Below are 12,134 nucleotides of genomic sequence, written 5' to 3' on the forward strand. Positions count from 1 at the left end.
CATGGGTGTTGTGTGTTGGTATGATGGTGTTCTCCGAAAGAACCCAAAGAGTTTGCCTCCCTCCTTTCCGGTTTACAGCCACAAAGACCATCTGTGGGGTCCCCCAAGGATCCTCCCTCAGCCCCACCCTTTTCAATGTCTACATGGCTCCTATCGCCAACATCATACGCCCCCACGGCCTCACCATCATTTCTCAGCTCATCATCTCCCTCATGAGGAACCCAGCTACCACCAAGAATACCCTACATGCTGGACTCGTTGCCATCACTAAGTGGATGACAGCAAGCCACCTCAAATTGAACTCAGAAAAAACAGAGATCATCATCTTCGGTCCCAACAAGACAGTATGGAAAGACTCTTGGTGGCCCACCACCCTTGGACCACCCCCAACACCCACGCACGCAATCTTGGCATCCTACTGGACTCATCCCTCTCCATGACTCAGCAAATCAACGCCATATCATCCTCCTGCTTCTACACCCTTCACATGCTATGCAAGACTTTAAAATGGATTCCTTTAGAAACAAGAAAAACAGTCACCCACGCCCTCATAAGCAGCAGACTGGACTACGGCAATGCCATCTACGCAAGGACCACAGCCAAGCTTCAGAGAAAACTCCAGCGAATCCAGAACACAGCTGCACACCTCATCCTCAATCTCCCTCACCACAAACACATCTCCGCCCACCTCAGATCCCTACATTGGCTGCCCATCAACAAAAGGATCGTTTTCGAAATCCTTGTCCATGGGCACAAAGCCCTCCACGACACCGGACCGGCCTACCTCAATGAACGAATCAACTTCCACAAACCAACTCAACAGCTCCTCTCGGCCAACCTCGCCCTCGCTACAGTCCCCCGCACCCAACGCACCACCTCCGGCGGCAGATCTTTCTCCCACCTCACTGCCAAAACCTGGAACTCCCTCCCCACCAACCTACGCAAGACCCAGGACCTCCTAACCTTCAGAAAGCACCTCAAAATGTGGCTTTTCGAGCAGTAATCCCCCCCAGCGCCTTGAGACCCTACCAGGTGATTAGTGTACTTAAGAAATTTTTTGATTGATTGATTGATTGAGTAATGTGGTGGGGTGTGTGATGTGGGGTGCGTGAGGGATGTATAGGTGTATGTGGTGTGTGTGTCTAGTTGGCTCAGTGGTCTTGGTGTCAGTCTGGTGGCAATTGTTTTGATTCGTAAGGGGTTGTGAGTAATGTGGGTGTGTGTTTTATAGTGCTGTGGGTGGGTGTGTGTATCAGTGTCAGGTGCGTGTTTTTGGTATTGGCCAGTGTTGTGTGGTTTAGTATTTGAGTGTCCATTCTGAGCGCTCCGGTGTGTACTGCCAATGGTTTAGCGCCATTGAATGTCCGCCGTGGTGATTCGTGGGTTGTGATGTAGTGGGAGTTGTTTTGTAGGCGTAACGGTATGGGTGTTGGTATCAATAGTTTAACACTGAACTTTGGGATGGCGGATTTCTGTATGTGGCAGTATTCTGTTGGATTGGTATGTGTGTGTCATAATATGTGGAACGGATATTTGCCACCACGGCGGTATGTTGGCGGCCGTCACCATGGCGGTAAGGGGAATTTACCACCAATGTCATGATGAGGGCCATAGTGTTAAAGGAAACCCGCCTCATGACGGAGATACGAGTGGGCAACGCCACTGTGATGTTCTTTCCAGACTATATGGTCTCTGTCCAAAAGCAACGTACTAATTTACTGGCAGTGAACTGGGGTTTACTAACTCTCTCCTCTTTCCAGCTAGACTTCGGGTAGTAGCTGCTGGCACTACGCACTTCTTCCCCACCCCGAGGAGGCATGGCACTGGTTGGAGAGCCTTGATATTGGTGCGACATGACCGGACCGATCGGCATCAACGAAGAAAGATAATATCCGGCGGAACGGCATTCTGTGAGTCGACTGGCCACCAGATAACAAGTTATTTTGAATTCAATACAGACATGGCCTCGTCACGTTCAATGGAATGGGATGTGGTTAAGGCTATGCTGCACAGCCATTGCATGGTGCTTGGCTATGGTTTGTGCTGGGAACTGGACCAGGAGGTGTCTGCTGTGGAGTGCCAGTTGCTGCGGCATGGATCGTAGGTAGTCTGGAATCCCGATGCCTTGCTTGAACTGCAAGCCGCTCGTAAGGCCCATTCAGAACTCCATGAATGTTTGTGGTGCCTTAATTAGACAGCGCACTCGGCCAATACGCATGCAAGGGCGGATAGAGACGGAGTGCTACTTGCCCGTTTGATATGTCAAGAAACTCCCTATAGTATGGTAATGTCTATCTGTACACTGGCAGGAGACTCGTTGTACACACAGGATTCAATCCATGCAGCATTTCACACACACTATGAGACTTTGTACAGCACAGTCTCTCATCCTCCCCTAAATGAGATTGACCTATTCCTCACAGGGCTGCCCTGTCCCGGATCTCTGCTGAGCAGTGTTTGGACCTAGATGGCCCTCTCCTGCTGCCTGAGGTGCAGGACGCCATTTGCTTTCTCACCAATGGCAAGGCACATGGTCAGGACGGGCTGCCGGACAAATTTTATAAGGCGTACTCAGCCCAGCTAGCACCCAAGTTGCTTGCTACATAGGAGGAGGCCCTGGCAAAGGCACACTTAACCCCTACACTGTGAGAGGCCACGCTGATCTCCCTACTGAAGCCACATAAGGAGCACACCAGCCTGCACTCCTACAGGCCCCTGGCACGCCTTAATACAGATTATGAAATATTAGCCAAAATTATTGCAATGCGACTGGACCTACTGGTACCTGCCTTCGTACATGAGGACCAGAATGGCTTTGTGCCAGGCCGCACAACATCCCTCAATCTCCTAAGATTTTTTCGTACGATGAGCTATGCTCCCTGCTGTTGGCCACGAGTGGGTTGTCTGGTGATAGACCTAGAGAAGGCGTTTGTCTCGCTGGAGTGGCCTCACCTTTTTTCAGTTTTACCCTAGTGCGGCTTTGGCCTGCGTATTATACAGCTGGTTAACCTGCTATAAACGCTCCCATTGGCAAGAACCAAAACGGGACACCCCTGTCACCCTTCATCTATGTTAAGAGGGGCACACAACAGGGGTGTCCTTTATCCCTCCTGCTCTTCACTCTGGCGGTGGAACTGCTGGCGACAGCGCTCCGCAATGCCTGGTGCACTTGGGGCATACCGTTAGTTGGTGGAAACCATGCGGTCTCTTTATATGCGGATGACCTTCTAGTGTACCTTACAGATATAGTGAAGTTCCCCAGTGATATAATACCATTGTTTAAAGCGCATGCGAGGATTTCTGGCTTGGGCCAAATCTTGTGTTTTCCTATTATGCCTATTGTACCTGCCCCAGACTTCACATCGATAGCCCCTGGCCTTACATGGCAATCCAGCACCTTTGGATATCTTGTCATACAGGTATACCAAGAGGATACTGATCTGCTTGATGGAAATCTGACATGTGCGGTGTCTGGTTTACATCAGCAGATGGCATTCTGGAAAATGCTGCCGCTGACGGTCATGGAGAGGGTAGGCCTTGTTAAGATGATAGTGCTGCTGAGGCTCTTATATTATTTTGTGAATTTACCGGTATATATCCCAGCTGCCTTTTTCCGGTCTCTGGAACAAGAGATCCGTAATTTAATCTGGTACACCTCCTGGAACACTTCCTGCCATAGGGTAGCCCTATCTAGACTTTAACGCCTGTTAACTCTGGGAGGTTTGTCGCTGCCAAACTTGGACCATTACTAATTGGCTCTCGTTACCTAACTAGGTACACCACACCCTGTGCACCGGCTATGCCGCTACTGGGGATGCGGCGGGCGTCAGTACTATGGCATCTACAGAACTAGCCGCCTGGCATGAAGCAGGAATATATACCCTAGGCGACCTCTACTCTGACGGCGCCCTTCACACTCATTGTCAAGAGATTACCCATTAAATCAAACTTCCACAGGAGTAGATGCCTTTTACCCAACTCCCTCCAACTGATGCATGCTCAGACTTTACTGATTATCTGAACCCTGCATCCGCTATGGGGAAAGGGGAATGGGAATAGAAAAAGAAAGACCGCCTCCAGATCCAGTTCCAGCCTGTGTTTCCCACTTGAAGATAGGATATTCAGTGTGTGCTTCTGTAACCTGAACCTTTCTTCTTATTGGGATTTCTTTAAATGAAAGACCTGCAGTCGGGTGATAAGAGCATAGATAAGTACATTCCTACTGTGCATTCAACTGTTCAGCCATTCACATCCACGCAATTCTATCGTTCTCCTAACCTGGATCTTTTGAGAGACTAGCCTCTCTCTAAGAGAACAATGTTAACTTAATATCGTCTTTTCTCCAGGAGTCAGAGGTATCCAAGGTTCTCTGTAGAACAGTTCAAAGGTTCACAAATATACAATCTACTAATGTCTTTTACAGGAAACAAAAACTCCTTCTCATGGTTCAGTTTTCTCAATCACAGTCTCTAGGAATTAGTCTGAGCACTGAGGTTTGTCTCTAAGACTGACAAGTCTGCAAGGCAAAAAGTTTTTGAATATATATGTACATATATCTATTGGCAAGTCTGGAAATCATACAAAAGGATTCCTTACTGCAGTTCCTTGAAGTTCTGTTAAGCCAAAATTAATTCTCCTCAAAAATACGATAGCCAGTTGTCGGAAGAAGGAAGAAATTCAGTTTCTCCAGAAAGGAAAAAGTATCTGGTGTGCACACCTCAACAAGAAAAATAATTAATTACTCAAAACTAGAAGAATTCTCTATGAAACTAAGCGCCTCAGGAACACTGCTCATTCTACTCAGGATGACAGTTTGAAGTGCACAGCTCCCAGAGAGAAACAGCTGGAAGGAAGCAACAGCACGAGACTAAGGTAGAAACACTAAAGCGCTGAACTGGCAAAGATTTGCGGCCACCATCTTGAATGGCAGTTAAACCTGAAGAAGCTAGTTCTAAGACCAGGCTCGGCAAGAGCCACGGGGAGTGAGGACGCCGCTGCAACCAACATGGGTACAAGGAAAAGGGGAATCATTTTTGCTGAGGGAAGAACTTAACAACACTGGCAATACTTTTCCTGACAGTGCCCCCCTCCAAAGAACTCCCTCCCACAGAAGGTTTGTTGTGGAAAGTGTCGTGAAATTGCTTTATCAACCTTGGAGCATGCACATTTTGGAAGGCTTTGTAGGACCTTTCTTCTGGGCCAAAACCTTTCCAATCAATGAGGTAATATAATGTTCTTTTTTAAAACTTTGAGTCTAAAATTCTATTGGCTTCATATTCTAAATGTGAATCTATTTGGATAGGATCGAGAGGGGTGGTTATTCTAACATTGGGAGGGCTTCTTTTAAGTAGCGAGACATGGAATACTGGATCTACCTTATTCTGCTGAGGCAAGGAGAGTCTGACTGTTACTGGATTTACAATTGTCTTTATTTTAAATGGTCCTACATAGCTAAGCTGGAATTTTCTGTTCCCTCTTAAATGTAAATGAGTGGGTAGCCAGACCTTCTCAACCTCGCAATAACCAGGATTGCCTCTCCTCTTTTTATCAGCATGCTTCTTGTAAGAGACCTTTGCCTTGGTCAAATGTTCTTTAGCCGATTGGTAGATCTTTTGAATTTTCTTACAGAACTCATTCGCAACTGGGACCGAGCCTCCCGACCTTCCTAAGATAATGTTTGGGTGCATACCAGAGTTCAAATAGAAAGGAGAATAACCTGTGGAGGCATAAATAGCATTGTTGTATGCAAATTGTGCTGTTCAAATGAAATCTGGCCAATCATTATCTTGGTCCAGAAGATATAAGCGTAGGTACTGCTCTACCTCCTGGTTAAGTCTTTCTGTCTGTCCATCCGTTTTCGGATGATAACTAGTAGAATAACGTGAGTCTATTCCAAGTTGTTTCATAAAGGCCCTCTAGAATTGGGAAATAAATTGGAGACCTCGATCTGAGATTACAACCACCGGAATGCCATGAGCTCTCACTATGTGCTGTGAAAATGACTGTGCTAACTGAGAGGCTCCAGGAACCTACTTCAGTGGGATGAAGTGACTCATTTTAGAAAAGGTGTCCACAAAAACTAGGATTGTGTCAAAACCTTGACTTGAAGGTAAATCTACAATCAAATCTATAGCAATGGTGTGCCAAGGATTTGGTGTAATGGGAAGAGGCTGAAGCTCATCTTCAGGAGCTAGTTGTGTTGTCTTTCCTCGAATGCATTTATCACAGGTTTGAACGTATTGTCTTATCTGAGGATCATGGCAGGTCACCAGAAATACCTCTTAATTGATTCGGTAGTCTTCAAAATTCCTTTATTCCTTTATGGCCAGGTAAAGGATCATCATGACACGCTTGTAGCGCCAATTCTTGCAACTCACAAGTTGGCAAATATAATGCATTTTCAACAAAAGGGAGATTTTCTAGAACCTTTCTTCCTTCCTTTTTGTGGGCCCAATCTGAAATTTCTTGGTCAGACATGGATTCTCGAACCTTCCTTTTTATTTCGTAAAATTGTAAGGTACAAGCAAACTCCTGTCATGGGCACTAAGGGGGTCATTCCGACCCCGGCGGTGCGCGGGCAAATGACCGCGGGGGTCATTTTAACTTTCCCGCTGGGCCGGTGGGCGATCTCCAAAAGATCGCCGGCCGGCCCAGCGGGAAAGCCCCTGCAAAGAGGAAGCCGGCTCCGAATGGAGCCGGCGGATTTGCAGGGGTGCGACGGGTGCAGTGGCACCCGTCGCGATTTTCACTGTCTGCTAAGCAGACAGTGAAAATCTTTGTGGGGCCCTGCATCCGCTATGGCATGGGCAGTGCAGGGGCCCCCAGGGGCCCCACGACACCCGTTCCCGCCAGCCTCTTCCTGGCAGTGTAAACCGCCAGGAACAGGCTGGCGGGAAGGGGGTCGGAATAGCGCCGCCATGGAGGATTCCCTGGGCCAGGGGAAAACCGGCGGGAAACCGCCGGTTCCCCTTTTCTGACCGCGGCTTTACCGCTGCGGTCAGAATGGCCCGGGAAGCACCGCCAGCCTGTTGACGGTGCTTCCTCTGCCCTCCACCCTGGCAGTTTGAAACCGCCAGGGTCGGAATGAGGGCCTAAGTCTACCCACACAAGTGAGATACCTTTTGTATCGGGAGGCTTGGGAATATGCCAGGTGGAAGAAAGTTTGTGACTCCCTGCAGATTCCAGAACATTCCAACACAGAGATGTGAGGAAAATGTGTTTTCTACTGAAAGTTTGAGGTTTTCAAGGGATTCTGTGGGGAATAAAACCTGGTAAGACCCACGCAAGTCAGCCAACATTGGATACCCCGAGGTATATAGTTTTCAAAAAAGTATAGGTTGGCTAGGCTTCCCTAGGGGCTGGCTGAGCTAGGGTCCAAAACCTAGAATTACACAAATTGGATAAAGAGGGTCCGTTTTCGGTGGCAAAATGTGATGCGTCCATAGTGCATTTTGGGCTGTTTCCTGTTGCAGGCTCTAGGTCTGCCCACACAAGTGAGGTCCCATTTTCATCCAAAGACTTGGTGGAATGCTGGGTGGAACGTGTTTGTGAGTCCCCACAAATTCCAGAACTTGTGGTCACAGAAATGTGAGGGAAATGTGTTTTTTTAATCAAAGTTTGAGGTTTGCAATGGATTCTGAGTACAACAAACATGGTTAGTTAGGCTTCCTCAGGTGCGAGCTATGCTAGGGTCCATTTGTAAAATGTGATGCGTCCATGTTGCGTTTTGGGCAGTTTACTGTCATGGCAACTAAGCCTACCCACACAAGTGAGGTACCATTTTATCGGAACACTTGGGAGGGTGCCAAGTGGATGGAAGTCTGTGGCTCCCCTCAGATTCCAGAACTTTCCAAGATATAAATATGAGGAAAATGTGTTTTTTTAGTCAGAATTTGTGGTTTGTAGGAATTCTGGATAAAAACATGGTGAGACCAACACAAGTCAGTCACCCTAGATACCACAAGGTGCCTAGGTTCCAAAAATGTATAGGTTGTCTAGATTTCCCTAGGTGCCGGCAGAGCTAGGGTCCAAAATCTAGAGCTACCCATATTTGAAAAATAGGTCAGTTTTCGGTGAAATATGAGATGCATCCATGTTGCATTGTGGGCTGTTTCCTGGTGCATGCACGCACCAAGCCTACCACACACGTGAGGTACAATTTTTTTCAGAAGACGTATGGGAGAATAGAGTAGTAGAAAATGTGTTATTATCAATTGGATTTTGCTGCACGTGTGCCTTTGAAATGTAAGCCAGTGTATAAGAACGATAACAATTTGAAAAATACCCTCTAAATCACACGCTAGTATAGGTTCCTTCACATTTAGAGTTATATAAATAACCACTGCTCCGAAACGCCATATCTTATGAATTGGTCTATATGCAGTACTCAATGAAAAACAATTGTACAGTGCAGCTCAGTTGTTGGCTCTCTGTACCTTGGGTTCTTGGATAAACTACAAACCCTATATATCCCATCAGCCATAAGGGTCTAGAGGACTTACTCATATATTGCTTTTGTAAATTGGCCATTGTGACAAAACGTTACTGATGAAAATGTTGCCACAAATGCCCATTTTTTTCCTAATCATTTTCAACAGTTCTTTTTTTCAACAGTTATTTTCCTTGGGAAAACCTTGAGGGATTTACACATATGACCCCTCTGATGAATTTTGAATTTTGTCTACTTTTCAGAAATGTGTAACTTTTCTGGATCACCCAGGGGTTTCACACACAACTGTAAATAGGCTGAGAGCACAGAAAATAGGGAAAACAGGCTAACTCTTAGCTAAATGCCAAATTTGTATTACATAATTAGTTTTTTTGATTGAGCTCTGCATATTCCTGAAAGCTGGGAAAATGGTGACTTTAGTACAGCAAACTGTTCATGGGTGCCATATTTAGGTGAAAAAACAGACACTTTTATCTTGGGCACTTTTCCATATTTTTCTCCCCAAAATTATTTTTTTGCTATATTTTGCCTTTTTTCTCAGTGCCCTCAAGGGTAATCTACAAACTCTGGGTACCTTTAGAATCCTCAAGAGGTTGGGAAAAAAACGATGTAAATTAGGCATGAATACCTTATATGGGAAAACGTTATAGTGTACTAAGCACAAAACCCAAATAGCCAAAAAAGGGCTCAACACTAGAGGGGAAAGGCTCAGCAGTTAATGGGTTATTGAAACTTTTTGCAAGAAAAACATATCCAGAATTAATAATTCTGGCTTACCGCCATACTGACTGCCGCCAACATACCGCCGCCCGGCAGATCACCGCTACCTATATTATGACACGCACATAGCAATCTGTCACTATACAGCCACACACACAAGTCCGCCAACACAAAGGTCAGTGATAAACTGGCAGTAGCAAAACCTACACCGTTATGCCAACAGAACTATACCCACAACATTATGACCCACGAATCAACACGGCAGACATTCAATGGTGGTAACCCATTGGTGCTACATACCGCTGTGCTCAACATACACACACACACACAAACAAAACAACACCACATTGGACAATTCAAACTACACACACCTGACACCCATACACACACCACACCCACACAGCCACACACCCCCACCACTATAAAACACATTTCCACAATCCTTTACGAATACAAGCAAGTGCCACAAGAGAGATAGCAAGACCACAGACAAGACCACAGCCACACACCACCATCACCTATACACCATCCACGCACCTTACATCACACACCCCAACACATCACGCCACACACCCTCACCCACACCACTCACACTACACCCATGGCACAACGACCTCCTAGATTGTCTGAAGAGGAGCTGAGGGTCATGGTGGAGGAAATCATCCGGGGAAAGCCACAGCTATTCGGATCACAGGTGCACAGACATCCATTGCTAGGAAGATGGCGCTATGGTGGAGAATCGTGGACAAGGTCAATGCTGTGGGACAGCACCCCAGAACATGGGATGACATCAGGAAGAGATAGAACGACCTGTGGGGGAAGGTGCGTTCCTTAGCTGCAAGACACCAAATAGCTGTACAGAGGACTGGCGGCAGACCCCCATCTCCTCCCCCACAACTAACAACATGAGAGGAGCAAGTCTTGGCAATCAGGCAATCATGCATCCTGAGGGCCTGGCAGGGGTAGGAGGAGGACTGGACTCTGCTAAGTCAACTGTTTACTACAACCACCCCCCCTACCTGCATGCCATCACAAACCCCCGCCCTTACCCACACTCCCATCACTCCACTACCTCCTACACACCCCACCATCACAACCCACCCCTCCCAAAACCAAGCCCTGCATGCAACACCAGTGCATGATCCCCCATCACAGACCTGCATGGACACCTATCACTAAAGCATGCACACTAGAGGGAAACAGCAAGCCCACCAAATAACTACTCACACAAGGCAAAGCTGTGGGGGCAATAACAACCTTAGAGGGCAACACACCCATGCACAAGATGTCACACGCAGAAACAATAACACTGCATTTACATCCGCACAGGCCCCCCAGCCAACGTCACCGGAGAGGAGGTGCCAGCAACATCCAGTCCCCCCACCCCAGAAGAGGCCCGCGACGACGACAGCGATGACAGCAGCTCTGGACGCCTGGATCTGGATGACCAACCTGGCCCATCAGCGATCTCCGGACAGTCGGTTACCCAGGCACAGTCCCATACCACCACAGAGCCTCCCCCCTCAGGAAACACCACCACAGTACGCACCCAGCGGGCCCATAACTCTGTCCCCAGGACACATCAATCAGCAGTGCGTCCACCACTACAGGGACCCCAGTCCACCCCACAAACACAGGACGATCAGAGACCTGGGGTCAGTGGCAGTGGGCACACGGTTCAGGGGACCGAGGCACAGGACAACAGGGAAGCTGGGAGGACTACTGTGCGACAGGGGGATGACAGGCCCAGGGAAGCGACTCTCCAGGAGGCACTCACCAAGATCCTGGGAGCATACCACCATTCCCAGGAGATGATGGGTAAGATACTGGACAAGTTGCAGGAGAACCAGTGGCTGCAGGAGGGACAGTCCCTGGGGATCAGGGAGGACTTGAAGGACATCAACACCACCCGAATCTCCATTACAGGGGTGCTGGCAGACCTGGCCCATACTATGAGGGAGGCAGTGTCACACCAGCGGGCCCCTGCCACTAGCCAAACCACTGAACAGCCTTCTAACTCCGCTGCCTCTAGTGGACAGGAGGCCCTGCCACAGGACCAACAGGCCATCAGCATCCCTCCCCCTGCAGAAGGAGAACCACCCCACAAACAGTCCCTGCGATCCAGGAAGAAGCCAGAGACTATTGCCAAGACCCCCACCCGGAAATAAGACTCTCCTGATTGTCACCAATGTGTTCCACCCTGTCACCCTGTCCACCTTGAACTGCCACTGCCCAACTCTCTATACCCCCTTGGACAATCTACCTGTGATCCACATAGACTGGACTTTATCCTGGACTTTCCTCCACCATCACCCCAGTCCATTGCACATACCCCTAAAGTTATTATCATTTTAATAAACACAATTTGAAAAAAATACAAGTATAGAGTCTGTCAAATGATTGAACTATGTATTCGTTCAACAAGCTTTAAACACTGCAATACAACTGTACAGTAATGTATATATAGGAATGACCTGTAGTTGGCTGCAGTAAACACACCAGGAGCGATAGTGGGGCACAAATATTTGCCAAAGGGTACAGTGAGTGGTCATAGAAGTTGGAAAATAAGCCTGCCAGTGACAATGTCAAATACAAAACAGTCATTTAAAAGTGAAGTTACACTGTCTTACCTGTGTGTCATTGGAAGTATTGTTGAATTATTGCACTTCTGTTGTCCTCATCCTCTGCCTCCTCATCTTCACTGTCCACAGGGTCCACTACTGCCACACGGCCATCTCCAGCCTCATCCTCCTGCAGAAAAGGTACCTGGTGACGTAAGGCAAGGTTGTGCAACATACAGCATGCCAGGATGATCTGGCAGACCTTCTTGGGTGAGTAGCACAAGGAGCCACCTGTCAGATGGAGGCAACAAAACCTAGCCTTCAGGAGGCCGAATGTCCTCTCTATGATTCTTCTTGTTCGCCCATGTGCCTCATTGTAACGTTCCTCTGCCCTTGTCCTGGGT

This window comes from Pleurodeles waltl, chromosome 1_1, assembly GCF_031143425.1.
Source record: "Pleurodeles waltl isolate 20211129_DDA chromosome 1_1, aPleWal1.hap1.20221129, whole genome shotgun sequence".
Lineage (NCBI taxonomy): Eukaryota > Metazoa > Chordata > Amphibia > Caudata > Salamandridae > Pleurodeles > Pleurodeles waltl.